The sequence below is a fragment of the Dendropsophus ebraccatus genome, chromosome 4, assembly GCF_027789765.1.
Source record: "Dendropsophus ebraccatus isolate aDenEbr1 chromosome 4, aDenEbr1.pat, whole genome shotgun sequence".
Taxonomy (NCBI): domain Eukaryota; kingdom Metazoa; phylum Chordata; class Amphibia; order Anura; family Hylidae; genus Dendropsophus; species Dendropsophus ebraccatus.
The window spans coordinates 26,460,843-26,477,738 of record NC_091457.1 but is presented as its reverse complement, the minus strand read 5'-3'; the positions used below and the strand labels follow the sequence as shown (position 1 = coordinate 26,477,738).

General features: G+C 43.4%; 1 protein-coding gene across 1 annotated transcript in view; it reads right to left on the bottom strand.

Annotated features, from left to right (window-relative positions):
* Positions 1–3,839, bottom strand: part of NRXN2 (neurexin 2) — a 609,925-nt gene extending 606,086 nt beyond the window's left edge. Inside the window, exon 1 of the mRNA XM_069965315.1 lies at positions 3,783–3,839. The gene's annotated coding sequence lies outside the window, so the exon portion shown is untranslated. The remainder of the gene's footprint in view (positions 1–3,782) is intronic.
* Positions 3,840–16,896: the final 13,057 nt, after the last annotated feature.

The window sequence follows — 16,896 nt, the reverse complement described above, 5'->3', positions numbered from 1 at the left end:
CCCAACGGGGGTCCCGGAGCAGGGATCCAGCGCTGGAGAGGCCCAGGGAGAAGTAAGTAGTGATGGTTTATCATTTACCCCGCTGCCACTGACTTTTCAAAACAATTTATGGTGCCGGGCTTTTCTTTTACAGTACATTGATGCCACGGTTGAATCAGTGTGTAACAATGGCGGCATATGTACAATAATTGTAATGAGAAGTGATAGAAATGTCTAGTCAATGCTTGTAGTCATTTTTCACAACACTGATCGTTCATCAGAGGCTTCAATGACTAATCTGTGTATAGGCATCTTATATAACCAGGGGGACCACCCGCAGCAAAATCTGCAGGTCAGGATTCTAAATTGATTGTTTCTTACATTAACACATTCCACTCCCAAATGTATAAGATTTGGTGCAGATATGGTGATTATTGTCATGTCACTGCTGTTATTCAGCCCCTGAGTCCCCTCCATGGTGTAAAGTGAAACTGGCTCAGTTGCCCCTAGCAACCAATCAGATTCCACCTTTCATTCCTCACAGACTCTTTGGAAAATGAAAGGTGGGATCTGATTGGTTGCTGGGGGCAACTGAGCCACTTTTACTTTACACCATGTTTCATAAATCTCCCCCTAAGCATCGAACTGCTGCTGCAAACAAGCTTAAAGGGAACCAATCAGCACAATTGTGCTGATATGGTTGCCTCCGGTAGAGCTACTTAGAAACATAGAAGATTGTCGGCAGAAAATGACCACTGGGTCCATCTAGTCTGCCCTTTTAGTATTTTCTTTCTTATTATCTTAGAATAGATATATGTCTATCCCAGGCGTGTTTAAATTCTGTTATTGTAGATTTACCAACCACCTCTGCTGGAAGTTTGTTCCAGGTATCTACTACTCTTTCAGTAAAATAATATTTTCTCACATTGCTTCTGATCTTTCCCCCAACTAATCTCTCACTGTGTCCTCTTGTTTTTGAGCTCAGTTTTTTACTAAAAACACTTCCCTCCTGAACCTTATTTAGTCCTTTAACATACTTAAAGGTTTCAATCATGTCCACCCTTTCTCTTCTTTCCTCCAGACTATACAGATTCAAATCTTTAAGTCTTTCCTGATATGGTTTATACCTCACACCCTCCACCATTTTTGTAGCCCGTATTTGGACCCGTACTATTTTATCAATGTCCTTTTTTAGGTGAGGTCTCCAGAACTGGACACAGTATTTCAGATGTGGCCTCACCAGAGCTCTATACAGCGGTATCACAATCTCCCTAATCCCTCTGGTTATACCTCTAGCTATACAGCCCAGCATACAATTTGTCACTAGAGCTCTATACAGTGGGATTACAATCTCCCTCTTCTTACTGGTTATATACAGCCCAGCATATGATTTGCTTTCCCCACCGCCTGGTTGCACTGGCGACTCATTTTAAGGCTGTCAGAAATCATTACCCCTAAATCCTTCTCTTCTGAAGTCTTTTCCAACACAGTACTGCCAATGTGATACTCGGATAGAGGATCCCTCCTCCCCAAGTGCATTATTTTACATTTGGAAACGTTGAACTTCAATTTCCACTGTTTGGACCACTTATCTAGCAAAGCTAAATCATTTTCCATATTACTGACACCTCCAGGAATATCAACCCTATTGCACACTTTTGTGTCGTCAGCAAACAGACAAACTTTACCTACCAACCCTTCTCCTATGTCACTTACAAACATATTAAAAAGAATAGGACCCAGAACAGACCCTTGTGGCACACCACTTGTAACCAGTCTCTGCTCGGAATATACACCACCAACAAACCTCTGATATCTCTCCTTCAGCCAACCACAAATCCACTGAACTATCCAGGGATTAAGTCCAATTTTCTCCAACTTCTCTATCAGCTCTTTATGGGGAACTGTATCAAAATCTTTGCTGAAGTCCAGATAGGCGATATCCACAGCACCACCTTCATCCAGCACTTTTGTGGCATAATCAAAGAAATCAATGAGATTAGTCTGACATGATCGGCCCTCAGTAAAGCCATGCTGGTTTGAATCCATCAAATTGTTGATTCTTAGGTGATCCATTATCTTCTTTTTTAGAAGAGTTTCCATCATTTTCACTACTACAGATGTCAGGCTCACTGGCCTGTAGTTACTGGGCTCTTCTCTATTCCCCTTCTTGTGGATTGGTATAACATTGGCTGTTCTCCAAACATCGGGGACCATCTGAAGAAGGTTTTATTCCCTGCAGTGACAGATTTTGCCATTTCTTCTTCTTTTGAGGCTTTAGCAGCATTTCTAATCTGCTTTGCCTCCTTCTGTATACTTTTATACGTCTCTCTGTCAGCTTCATTCCCAGTCTCCTTATACTTCCTATACGCTGCCTTTTTTCCTGTTACAATGGCCTTAACCTCTCTGGTAAACTATAATGGATTCTTCTTCCTTTTACTTTTGCTAACTTCTCGTACAAGTAGTCTAGTTGCCTTTAATATGCCATTTTTTAATTCTGCCCACTGAGTGCTCGCCCCCGATGTTTTATCCCACCCTCTTAATTCTTTATCTAAATACTCCCCCATTTTATTAAAATCTGTCTTCCTAAAATCCAACACTCTTGTTGTAGTATGGGATTGGACGCAGTCAGTTTGTATGTCAAACCATAAACACTGGTGGTCACTGGAACCTAAATTTTCTTCCACTCTAACTTCAGACACCTGATCCCCATTAGTAAATACTAAATCTAGAATGTTCTCTCCTCTGGTTGGTGACTTCACTAGCTGTTTCAGAGATGCCCCTGTAAGGGCCTCCATTACATTCTTGCTTTTACATGTAAGTGCAGAAGGGATATTCCAATCCACATCCGGCATGTTGAAGTCACCCATAACTACAATGTTCCCCTTTAATGACATTTTAGTAATTTCATCCATCAGCATGTTATCATAGTCTGGAATGTCTAGCCACACCCTGCCAGATTAACACCTATTCACAAAATGCAGCAACCAAACAAAAACACCAAACTAAAACCTAGTAGTAATGACCAAATTAACCTCAGTAAAAAACACAAATCCAAATACCTAGAAATAAACAGTGATTAACTAAATTAAACAGTAATAAATTCAATAAAAACAGTAATATATTCAGTTAAGTATTAAAATTATAAACAGTATTTTTTTATTTTTCTTTTTTCTTTTTAGTAGTCTATATCACAAGATAAAGTAAAAAATCACAGTTCCTATACTGCCACGATGCTTCTACCAGTAGTCAACTCTCCAGAGTTGACTACTGATTCAGCTGACTACTATTCAGCTTGTGGCCGCATGTACCTGCCACGGCTGCAGCAGTAGCTTTAGTTATCAGAAAAAGAAGTTTTATTCTGCCATGGAGGGAGGGAGAGGGGCAGCAACTAGTCATCTGGGCGGGGAGCCACCCGTGACTAGTCAGTACTCTATTCCTGTCAGAGCTCATGATGACGGACAGGCGGAGAGACCCATTAGTGGCCTCTCTGCCTGTCAATGATCCCCACACTGCGTGCCAGCAGGGAGAGAGCAGTGACCAGTCATGGCACGGCTCCTTGCCCAGATGACTAGTGGCCGCCCCTCTCCCTGCCTCAAGCTGCAGAATAAAACTTTTTTTTCTGCTTACTATAGCTACTGCTTCAGCTGCAGCAGGTATGTGCCGCGAGCTGAACAGTAGCTCTATACGGTGCTGTAGGGAACCATATCAGCACAATTGTGGACACACAACAGTAGGAGCAAAAGATACAGATGCCCTAAGCTTTAAAAACTAACAGAGATGGGAGAAAAGCCATGATTTACCTTTCAGGAACAATGTGGATAATTTTCAGCAGCCAGGCATGGTGGGAGATTTCTCAGACTCTCTCCTCTGCACACAGCACATGCTAAGGCCTACTCCCACATCTGGTGTTCTATCCTAAACTAGAGGGCAGTAACAACAGGCAGTGGACAGGCGATTGCAGGAAGACACGTGGAGGCCAAGATGTTTTTTAACAATATTACATTTTTTGTAGTGTAAATGGATTTCTGGGGTTTTGCTGAGGATAGGCCATGAATCAATATGTCCACATATATACAGAACAAAACCTGTAAGCAGACAGCTCTGTACATAGTATAGTGGCCATACTGGGCTACTGCAGCTCCAGTGAAATGAATGGTATCTGAGCTGCCGTAACTGGCTCGGCCACTACACAATGAACGGAGTTGTCTGCTTCCACATCTTTATAAAGTGTGTGTGTGTGTGTGTGAGAACAGCTGAACAGCAGGGTGCCAGTCTTTGAGCTATTATTGGCCTATCCTAATGGTGCGTTTACACAGGCAGATTTTTCTGACCAATTTTGGAAGCCAAAGTCAGGACTGGACTTGAAAAGACAGGGAATCTCAGTCTTTCCTTTATGACCTGCACCCTGTTTATGGTCTGTTCCTGGCTTTGGCTTCAAAAATCTATCAGATAAATCTTTTTATGTAAACGCACCATAAGGATAGTCCATCAATGAAAAAGTCCCAGATAAAAACTTTAAGCAATGATTCCACTGAAATATGTACCAGGTTTAGAAATCTATCGACAGAGGCTGCTGAAACAGAGCTACGTCAACGGCCGAGAATCCACATGGGTATTATCCGAACACTCCCATGGCAGAAGGGAGCGACTGCAGCTCTACCATTATAGGAGAGCTTTTCTATTTCTGTCATTCCCTACTACGCTGTCTCTGGTTAGTGCACATTTATCTAGAGCGTTGTCATAGCCATTTATAATGCGGAAGAACAGAAGTAAAAAGAATCTCAGCATGCTCCAAATTTCTGAAGGCGAACTCTAAGGAAACAGGATAAAGGCCACTAAGTGCATTGATGGAATGACAGAAAAGAGGAGGACATGTTGAATTACCACTTTTTTGTTATTTAGTTTGGAGTATTTTAGGTTTCCATTCGCAAATAAAATTGCCTGGATTTGGTATGGTAGTGTGGTGTCCCACCACAGGTGTTGCTATTAGTTACACCCTTCACAAAAACCTGTACTTTTTATAAGCAAGTGGTGATGTAGTAGTGATAAGGTTTCGACAAAAGATGTCGCTATTGTGAGTATATGTACTTGGTGCACAGCTGAAGGATGGAAAGGTTATTGTTTGTTTATATGTCACATGGATCTGTGGACCAATGAGAATACTTCCTTCTTCTATCCTATCCTCTCTTTCTTTACTTCTTCTGTATGCACTCTTCACCCATTTACAGTGCACCTTACAGTGGGCTGTAGATAGGAAGTCACGTGGGTAGAGGAAGTGTAAGGGTCTTTGCAGTTAGCCTCTGTAGAGACAAGACGCAGCAAACAGTTTCTCCTCGAGTAACTCCACTCAGCACTATGCAGTGTTAAACTGTTTTCTAGAGAGGATAAGTCAGAGATTATCTCAACCCACGCCGTGGACTAGAAGAGTCACAGTGCAGGACGGTATCCACAAAGGCATAAAGCTAGAACCTGATCCGGATAGAGCAAAGTTGCTAGAAGCCTATGTACTCTATCTCGCACTGCCATTGTCAACAGGGAACCCTCAGCATTGCGCTCGTCCCAGGTAACAGGGTCTGGGGCTTGTGTCACCCACTAGGACGGGTCCCCCGACACTGGTAGGGCAATAGGTGGTTCATTCCTACAAGAATCAAAGTATTCTCTCTCAAGTCTTCTTCTATTTCTACCTCCAACCTCCCGGCAGAGCACAGTAGTACTTGGGTTGGCACTCTCACGACATCCTCCTCTCTGCTCCTCTGATTCTTCTTTGTACCTCTCAACACGCAACCCAGTCAGCAGAACTGTCCCGCTCTCTCCCTACTCTCATCGCAGATCTGGATCTTGAACTATTAAGTGTCTTATCAAGTGTAAAGTATCCTGTCAATGCAAAGCTGTACAGTATGTTCTGCTGAACACAGGTATCTTCAGAGTAAACAAGATTTTATTTATGATAAAGAGACTCTTTGATTCCTCATCCCGCACCAGCACAGCACACAAACGCTCCTTGGGACATTTCCCCTTTCTGTGGGTGGCAGTACCAATAGTCCTGGTGGGTGACTATTCCACTCCGGACCACTATGACGACAGCACAACGGACCCAGCAATAACCTGGCAGGTCACTATCCACAGGGGAACAAGGTGTAACCAGCCTTTCAAAAGCAGGTGTGCCACTATACCTGTGTGCCCAACCGGCACTGGCGTCACAACATAGCATCCTAGGGTCCGGCTACATCTTGGCCAACCACCATAGAACTGGCGTCACACTTCACCACCTAGCAAGTGAAAGGCCGTACCTCCACCATACCACCGCAAGGGCATGCCACAGTAGTAGTTGCACTTTTCCGCTACCTGGTCTTCTGTGTTGTTGTTGTGCGGCTGTAGATTGGTCAAAGTGTGTATAGATGCTATTGTAGTGTGCCACTTAGTCTTTTATGCACCTGGGCACAGTAACTCACTCAGGTTCTCACAGTGGGATGAAGGAGAAGTGTATTATGTGTTTTCCCCACTAGGTGTCGCTGCTGTATTCACTGTATGTCTGATATTATGCACAGCTGAAGGAAGCATTGGGTTAACTTTTTTTTGTCAAATGTTTGTTCTTATCCTATCACAGGTGCTGGTCTGTTTTCCCTCTTCTGTCTCTTATCACCTCTTTTCTGTTTTACACGCACAGCCCCACCAATCCCTCACTAGCTAAGGGAACCCTATAAAAAGGAGCTAGTTCCTGGTGGGAGGGTCTTTCAGTTTAGTCACTAGAGAGAGACAGACACAGAGACAGGGAGCTTTCTTTTTATGCAGTTAGCTACTGCTAGCATGCCGTGCTAGACCCCTCAGGAAGAAGGATGTCCTCTAAGGATCACCTTGTTCACGGCAGGGATACCTTCAACACTACACAGGACAGTATATGTGAGTTAGGTACTGACCCTAGTAGGACAAAGCTGCAGTTAAAGCCTACATATCCTACTGTAACTCACAGCTATTCTGGGAAACCCTGGGAAGTCTGCTCATCCCAGCGCAGGGACCTGGGACCTCGTGCTATCCTAGCAGGACGGGTATCCCGACACTATAGGGCAGAGTACGCTATCCCAGCAGAGTACAAGGCTACATTGGACACAGCCCTCAAGACGCTCCTGTACTCCACTCTGCTTTTACCTACCAAGTCTATACAACTACCTCCTGCCTGCACTTGCAGTCCAAAAGCATTATTATTGCCTTGTATTGCACTGAAGATTTTCAATAAACAGAAGTTATCCTGATTAAGCCATTGAAATCTGGTCTGTTATTCTGCACCCACACCTACACACCAGATCATTCTTGGGTTATCCAAACTTTGAGTGCAGCGGGGGTGGGTTCCAACACTACTCCTGGCTACCGTGACAAGGGCCCAAGTGACCCTACACCCATGCAGCTGCCACACCACTACCATACGGCACCGTGAGTGAGAACTTCTCTAACATGTATTATATGTCTCTGTATTACCATGAGCATACACAGCAGTTAAATGAGTAAAAGGGAAAAACCTTTTTATTACCTGTGCAATGGTTTACTTATCCTTTGTTGCCACCTACTGGTGGACTATATGTAAACATATGAGAGGTGGGTCACATGCTCCTTCCCATACAGTCTTCTTATATAAGCCACTAAAATGTTCTGTGGGAGGAGTCCAACCCTCTAACCCTATAGAACTGGAACAATGGGAGTCAATGGGAGGTGCCCAGGATCCAGCTACTGTAACCTACAACTCCAAGCTAGCCCACCATATTATCTATTGCCCTGCCAGTGGTCATGGCATAGATCACCAGATATCCCATATTATTATATTCATACACAGTTGCTCTTTTCATTACAGTATAATGATATAACGACAGACATTTCCTAAATCTATCGCCGCTTTCTTTGTTTTCTCAGTTTTAATTTTTTGCTTTACAAAAATAAGCAGCTTATGCATTTATGAATACGAGTTAAAGCAATTCAGATTTCTCAAGAGCAATGCTTGAAAGTGATAGAAAATGATAAAAAGCCATTATTGCTGCTGTCAATGATACAACCAGTCAACCAGTCAGAAGTAGTGTTGCAAAAGAAGAGCCCGTGGAGCCTCATCGAAGAGTCTGGAAACACAGGACTAGCCAGATATTCCTCCGGGTAGGACCCAGCCAAGGGGTGGCTCCTGTAAGGTTTTGGTGGTTTCCTTACAGGAGCCACCCTTTGGCTGGGTCCTTCCCGGAGGAATATCTGGCTAGTCCTGTGTTTCGAGACTCTTCGATGAGGCTCCACAGGCTCTTCTTTTGCATATTCATGTTTCCCAGGGGGCAATGCACCTAGAATTTCACTGCATTGAGTGCTTTCACTAGCAGCCAGCAGTGTTATTGTTTGGCTGGTCTCCCTGAGATTGGTGATCTGTTTCTCTTATGGCTTTACTAGGCATTGCTCCCACCTAGCCAGAATCCTGCTCCACACTGATGAGGGGCACCACCCCAAAACAGCTGTATGTGGATGGATACCTGGTCTTAGTTTTTCCCTTGTCATAACATTGACTTATAGGGCCACTTAATATGGTGGTTTTGGTGGTTTCCTAACAGGAGTCACTCCATGGCTGGGTCCTTCCCGGAGGGATATCTGGCTAGTCCTGTGTTTCGCGACTCTTCGATGAGGCTCCACGGGCTCTTCTTTTGCAAATCTATGTTTTCCAGGGAGCAATGCACCTAGGATTTAACTGCATTGATTGCTTTTACTAGCAGCCGGCAGTGTTATCGTTTGGCTGGTCTCTCTGAGATCAGCGATCTGTTTCTCTTATAGAAGTAGTGTTGAGCAGACTTGCCGAACTGTTTAGGTTTGACAACATTCTCCGAACCTGAACTTTTTTTGACTCCCGAAGGCTGAAAAGGTTGTATGCCGCCCTAGGTAGCCCTGGAAAACATGGATACAGCCATAGTATAGATAATTCTGCTCACATAGCCTCAGTACAGAGACAGCACCTAGAGACAGGCAGGCTTTATACAGCTCCCCTACAGGCAGCCGGTATCTATATATACATTATATACAGACAAGTGAATCTATACACCACGAAGTATAACCATAATAACAATTATTCCATCATAATTCCTATTCAGTTAAATAGGGTCATGGAACCCACTGAACACGAGGGGTCACGTGATGTGTAAGGATCAGAATCACATGACAGATATTTAGACCAGCTCTCTGTATTATACAGGAAAAATCTGCTAGCTATGCCACTCTACTGTACAAACATGAGCAGGTGCTATAACACAGGTGTGTGAGCACAATGGTAAATCTATACTAGAAAGTACTAGAAAGAAAGAAATAAAATAAAAAACACAATAACCATTTAACCTGGCCTTTCCTATATTCAATACATGCAAATAGTTGCTGATGTCATTTAACCCTTTGAGGACCAGGCCCAAAATGACCCAGTGGATCACGCCAATTTTCATTTTTGCTTTTTCATTTTTTCCTCCTTCCCTTCTAGGACCTCTAGCACTTTTATTTTTCTATCTACAGGGCCATGTAAGGGCTTGTTTTTTTCAGGAATAGTTGTATTCTTTCATTCTACCATAACATGTATGACAGAACCCCCAAATTCTAAATGATTTCAAAATATAAATTGGTGAAATTGGAAAAAAGAATGCAATATGGTAACTTTTAGGAGATTCCTGTGTCTACGTAATGATATCATTATTCTGTAGGTCAGTTCGAACACAACCACATGCAGGTTTACACAGATTTTTTAATTTTTTTTTTTTTTTTAATGAAATCCTATTGTGGCCCAATTTTTAATAATACCATATTTGTGTAGATCGGGCATTTCAATCACTTTTTATTAATTTTTTAATATATAATGTAACAAAAAATCTGTAATCCTGGTGCTTTTTTCCCTCTTTTCGTTTATGGACCGCACGGAAGAAGGTATGAGACCTCCGGTGGTCGGACACAGCAATCGGGACCCCCGCAGTCACATTGCAGGGGGGGCCTATCGGTGAGTGACAGGAGCTGCTCCTGTCAATTACACTTAAACGGCGCAGTTTAAGGGGTTAATGACAGGCTTCAGCGCGATTTGTGCTGCCTATCATTAACAGTGAGGACTCAGCTGCTGATTGCTGCCGCCCCTCACTTGCTATGAAGCGCGCTCCACAGGATAGTGGCGGTCTGCTGCCACCACTCCTAATACACGGAGCAGTCCATCGCTATCGGACACAAAAAAAGGAAAAGAAAAAGATCCACTGGTGTAAACTTATATAAATTTCCAAAAATGCTGCGGCACTACAGAAAGCACACAAAGCTTTTCATTTGAATTCTGGAGTGCATATTTACATATCTCTCTATGGCCCCTTGTCTCACCTCACATATAATAATCCCTTTATACTCCCCCCCCCCCCCTCCCCATACTATTGTTTCCCATCCCTACCCTTTCACTATTACCTCTTTTCTCCGGTATGCTATAAACACAAAGCTTGTTCTTTTTTTAACCTTGGGGAACTCCTACCCAAAAATGTTCTACAAAATACAAAAAAAGACATACAGGGACTCACAGGTGACATCTTCTTTGATCTGAGGTGGCACTTTCCTTTTCCCCCTTATCCAGCCCCGGCCTCCATGATGATTTCTTGCAGCTACAATTCATCTCTTCTCAACCTGCCAGACAAACATCTTAGGCTCCGCACTTATCCAGCATCTTCCCTTCTTTTTTCCAACCCCTAAAATTCTACACAAATTGTATGTAAAATATACCAAAAGAACACTGAATGAGCATGAATTCCTTAATTCAAAAATATTCCTTTATTAGTAAAAATATAAAGTGAAGATGTCATACATAAAAAATGAGGGAAAAGGTGATGACAGTACAAAAAACCAGGGGATACAGAAACAACTATGGGTCAAAAGACTATTTGTATAGATGTATTCCATATACAAAGGGCGCAAATAAGTTAATATAATAAATACCAAAATCCCAATAAGTCTATCATACAAGGTGCATCAATACACATTATAACTCATTCTCTAGACACAAATGGGATCTGTAAACATAACACACATAAATTTGCCACCAGCCCGAAAGAAATTACTGTGAGATGTTTAAAAATGCAGATTAACCAGTCTTACCCATATTGCTGTTCCCCTGGCACACCCCGACGCGCGTTTCGCAGATGACCACTTTATCAAGGGGCATGTCCCTTGATAAAGTGGTCATCTGCGAAACGCGCGTCGGGGTGTGCCAGGGGAACAGCAATATGGGTAAGACTGGTTAATCTGCATTTTTAAACATCTCACAGTAATTTCTTTCGGGCTGGTGGCAAATTTATGTGTGTTATGTTTACAGATCCCATTTGTGTCTAGAGAATGAGTTATAATGTGTATTGATGCACCTTGTATGATAGACTTATTGAGATTTTGGTATTTATTATATTAACTTATTTGCGCCCTTTGTATATGGAATACATCTATACAAATAGTCTTTTGACCCATAGTTGTTTCTGTATCCCCTGGTTTTTTGTACTGTCATCACCTTTTCCCTCATTTTTTATGTATGACATCTTCACTTTATATTTTTACTAATAAAGGAATATTTTTGAATTAAGGAATTCATGCTCATTCAGTGTTCTTTTGGTATATTTTGGTAGTGTATTGAGTTTTCCTTGTAATATTGGTACTGATTGATATGCAGGATATATTGTTTTGCACATGCGACTTATTTAGTATTTACCTGCAAATTGGAATTATTTTTTTGTATTAACAAATTGTATGTAGGCTCCTCTACTGTGCCCCCAAATAGTAATACTGTTCCCTGTGCCCCGTGCATATAGTAATAATGCCCCCTGTGCCCCCCATATAGTAATAATGCCCCCTGTGCCCTGCATATAGTGATAATGCCCCCTGTGTACTGCATATATTAATAATGCCCCCTGTGCCCTACATATAGTAATAATGCCCCCTGTGCCTTACATATAGTAATAATGCCCCCTCTGCCCTGCATATAATAATGGTTCCATGTGCCCTGCATATAGAAATAATGCCCCCTGTGCCCTGCATATAATAATAATGCCATCTGTGCCCTGCATATAGTAATGATGTCTCCTGTGCCCTGCATATAGTAATAATGTCCCTGCTGTGCCCCCATATAGTAATAGAGCCCCCTGCATTGCAAAAAAAAAAAAAGAAACCATTATACTCACCTAATCCAGGGAGGGCAGTTGGTCTTCTCTCTTCTGGCCTCAGGCCTGAGAACGGGGACAGCTCTTCCAGCAGGCACAATGACGTCACATCACTGCGCCTGCTGGAGGGAGAGATCACAGCCCCGGCCTCTGCAGCTGTGATCAGGGACGGAGGAGAGGGAGGGGGTCCCTCAGGCAGGAGGGCGGAGGGCGGCAATTAGAGGAAGGGAGCCCCCCCAGTGCCGCGTGGGTAGCGGTAAGGCGCCAGGAAGGGGGGGAACCTCAGATGCCTCAGAGTGCAGCCGGATCCTTTATTGGCTGTCAGCGCTGTTAGACCCTCCTCTCTACTGTGTGACTGGCAGCCAGATCCGAGGATGAGCAGGATGGTACTGAGCTCAGTGGCAGAAAGATAGGTGACTCGGGCCCCTACACACAGTAGAATGATGCACAGAACAGACATCAGGGCCCAGCAGAGAATCCTCCAGTGGGACCTGAGGTTTGTGCTGTACTATATTATGAGCGGGCCCCTCCACCACCTCGGGTCCCTGTGCAGCTCAACAGGCTGCACATGTGATATGTCCGCCACTGGTTCAGACTATTTGTACCTTTACAAAATGACCTGCTCTACTACCAGCCCAATGAATGGACCAGTAGGATGCAATTGGAGCGCCACTTTGTGGTCACATTGGTGTCTCCGATAAACTCAAGGAGGGCGTGTAGGCTTTTAGAAATGTACTGTAAACTGCACTGTGTGGACTAGTCAGACATAAAAGGGAATTCTGGGAGCTCCTTTCCTGTGCTAGATGAACTTTCGAGATGTCATGAGAATGTCCTCGTAAACCGCTAATAGGTCTAGATGTGCGCACTTATGCTGTGAGTTATTCTTCTCTATAAAAAACAAGCTTGTTACTTGTTATTCACTCGTCCCTGTAACACGTCTCACAACTTTCACCCTGCAAACTTAATGTTGATGAAAATTTACTTCTTAATACCAAAATATTTCGTCAGAAATAAATAGCTGAATTTCAACCGGGAAATCTTCCAGTTCAGAGTTATCTGTTTTTTAATAAGAACTAGCAAGCAAATTCCTTCTCAATTTTACTGCACTGGCCGTATCTGTGTGTGAGCCTGTCCATACTGGATATATACTATATACTTGATATATACCACATTGGGGCATCTACAGGAGCTTATAGGACTAGGATGCTGCTATCTGTGTGAGCCTGTCCATACAGGATATATACTATATACTGGAAATATACCATATTGGGGCACCTACAGGAGTTTATAGGACGTTCCGTTCTAAATCCATAAACATTAATACGGCCACATCAGGCCCCTGAGACATCCCAATGCGGCCCGCGGCTCTCTCTGTAAATGCGACCGCAGCCAGACACAGGAGAACGTGGTCTTTCTCCATGCGGGCCACGCGCGATGCCATCATTTCATCGATCACCGCCTGCAAGAGAAGACCAGCAGAGACTAGAGAAGAGAGAGAAGATGACCTGGGCAGCGTGGGAGGAGAGGAAAGGTGGGATGTTTAATTTTTTTTTTGGTACAGGCATTGGGGGTCAACTAGACTACCAGGGACATCAGTGGGGGTTAACTAGGACTACCAGGGACATTACTGGGGGTTAACATCAGCTACAAGGGGCATCACTGGGGGTTAACATTAGCTGTCAGGGGCATCCTTAGGAGTTAAGTAGGACTACCAGGAGCATCAATAAGGGTTAACTACAGCTACCAGGGGAATCACTGGGGGTTAACTCTGGCTACCGCGCATCACTAAGGATTTTCATCAGGTAGTAAGGGCATCACAGAGGGTTAACTACAATAGCAGGGGCATTAGGGGAACGATATTTTGCCTTGCCCCGGGTGCTGCCAACCCACGTTACTAACTGCCGCACACAGTATGCGGCCCTTTAATGATTTTATTATTGCCCGAATGGCCCTCGACAGGGAAAAGGTTCCCCACCTTTGGTTTAGTATACCTAAACTGAAGGCTAGGTTCACAGTGCATTTTGCATACATTCGTTGTTGTTCTACACAAAACATAGTCGATTACACCACTATATATAGCACTTTATTTTATTTTTTTACAATATACACTACCATTCAAAAGTTTGGGGTCACCCAAACAATTTTGTGTTTTCCATAAAAAATCATACTTTTTCACCACCATACGTTGTGAAATGAATAGAAAATAGAGTCAAGACATTGACAAGGTTAGAAATAATGATTTGTATTTGAAATAACATTGTTTTTACATCAAACTTTGCTTTTGTCAAAGAATCCTCCTTTTGCAGCAATTCCAGCATTGCACACCTTTGGCATTCTAGCTATTAATCTGTTGAGGTAAGCTGGAGAAATTGCACCCCACGCTTCTAGAAGCAGCTCCCACAAGTTGGATTGGTTGGATGGGCACTTCTGGCGTACCATACGGTCAAGCTGCTCCCACAACAGCTCAATGGGGTTCAGATCTGGTGACTGCGCTGGCCACTCCATTACCGATAGAATACCAGCTGCTGCTTCTGCTGTAAATAGTTCTTGCACAATTTGGAGGTGTGTTTAGGGTCATTGTCCTGTTGTAGGATGAAATTGGCTCCAATCAAGCGCTGTCCACTGGGTATGGCATGGCGTTGCAAAATTGAGTGATAGCCTTTCTTATTCAGAATACCCTGTACAAATCTTCCACCTTACCAGCACCAAAGCAACCCCAGACCATCACATTACCTCCACCATGCTTAACAGATGGCGTCAGGCATTCTTCCAGCATCTTTTCATTTGTTCTGCGTTCTTCTTTGTGATCCAAACACCTCAAACTTGGATTCATCCGTCCACAACACGTTTTTCCAGTCTTCCTCTGTCCAATGTCTGTGTTCTTTTGCCCATCTTAATCTTTTTCTTTTATTGGCCAGTCTCAGATATGGCTTTTTCTTTGCCACTCTGCCCTGAAGCCCAAAATCCTGCAGCCGCCTCTTCACTGTAGATGTTGACACTGGTGTTTTGCGGGTACTATTTAATGAAGATGCCGGTTGGGGACCTGTGAGGCGTCTGTTTCTCAAACTAGAGACTCTAATGTGCTTATCTTCTTGCTTAGTTGTGCAACGCGGCCTCCCACTTCTTTTTCTACTCTGGTTAGAGCCTGTTTGTGCTGTCCTCTGAAGGGAGTAGTACACACCGTTGTAGGAAATCTTCAATTTCTTAGCAATTTCTCGCATTGAATAGCCTTCATTTCTAAGAACAAGAATAGACTGTCGAGTTTCAGATGAAAGTTCTCTTTTTCTGGCCATTTTGAGCGTTTAACTGACCCCACAAATGTGATGCTCCAGAAACACAATCTGCTCAAAGGAAGGTCAGTTTTGTAGCTTCTGTAATGAGCTAGACTGTTTTCAGATGTGTGAACATGATTGCACAAGGGTTTTCTAATCATCAATTAGCCTTCTGAGCCAATGAGCAAACACATTGAACCATTAGAACACTGGAGTGATAGTTGCTGGAAATGGGCCTCTATACACCTATGTAGATATTGCACCAAAAAACAGACATTTGCAGCTAGAATAGTCATTTACCACATTAGCAATGTATAGAGTGTATTTGTTTAAAGTTAGGACTAGTTTAAAGTTATCTTCATTGAAAAGTTCAGTGCTTTTCCTTCAAAAATAAGGACATTTCAATGTGACCCCAATCTTTTGAACAGTAGTGTAAGTCATTAGGAAATGCATCTGTTTTAGGGTATATTCACACGGACGGGCGGGCCCGGCAGGTCCTGGCAGTTCCCATACACTACATACTTGCTGCGGTCTAAACGACCGCAGCGAGTATGTAATTATACCGCCCTTAACCCCTTCTGCTCCCCCGCTGTGTATATACTTTACCTGTCCTCGCTGCACGGGTCCGGCGTCCTGCTCTCCTGTCCGGCCAATCAGTGTGTTGCCCAGCCGCAGCCACTGATTGGCCGGGCGGGAGAGCAGGACGCCGGACCCGTGCAGCCAGGACAGGTAAAGTATATACACAGCGGGGGAGCAGAAGGGGTTAAGGGCGGTATAATTACATACTCGCTGCGGTCGTTTAGATCGCAGCAAGTATGTAGTGTATGGGAACTGCCAGGACCTGCCGGGCTCGCAGCGAGAATCTCGCTGCAAGCCCGTCCGTGTGAATATACCCTTAAGCAATCTTTTTTGAGCATAGGCTCACCACCAGTATGTATAGGATTGACAATGTGTGTAGGTATTGCGGGCAATAGAGGAACCATTTGATGTTTATTTATGTTGTATTATGTTTTCTTTTATTTTATCACTGTTTGGTTAGTTGTTTGCTGACCCTGTTACATTTTCTTGTAAAATTGAAAAATTTTCAATAAACTATTTGTCATGACAATGTATGTAGGTGCAGTTGGAGATCAAGCTGGAGATTTCCCCCCCGCTTTCAGCATTTCAGGGAGCTCTTTGCTCTCTTCCTTGAATTGATATAACTATTAATTGTAATGTTTCTCTATGCATTTCACAATGGGATAATAAAATGTGAGACCATGGGGTTAAACCTCTTCTAATTGTACTGGAATCCTCGATGGCCAAGACTGGGAAGTGAATCTCCGAAGTGATCACTGGCAGATTCTGACCCTTTTCCCCGTGTCGCGCCTTATCTCTAATATATGCAGCTCATCAATAAACATCGAACGCCATCACTTTATGCTTCTAAAACCCTTGTGAAGTGTCACTGGTAGCATCCCAATAATACACTGAACCAACTC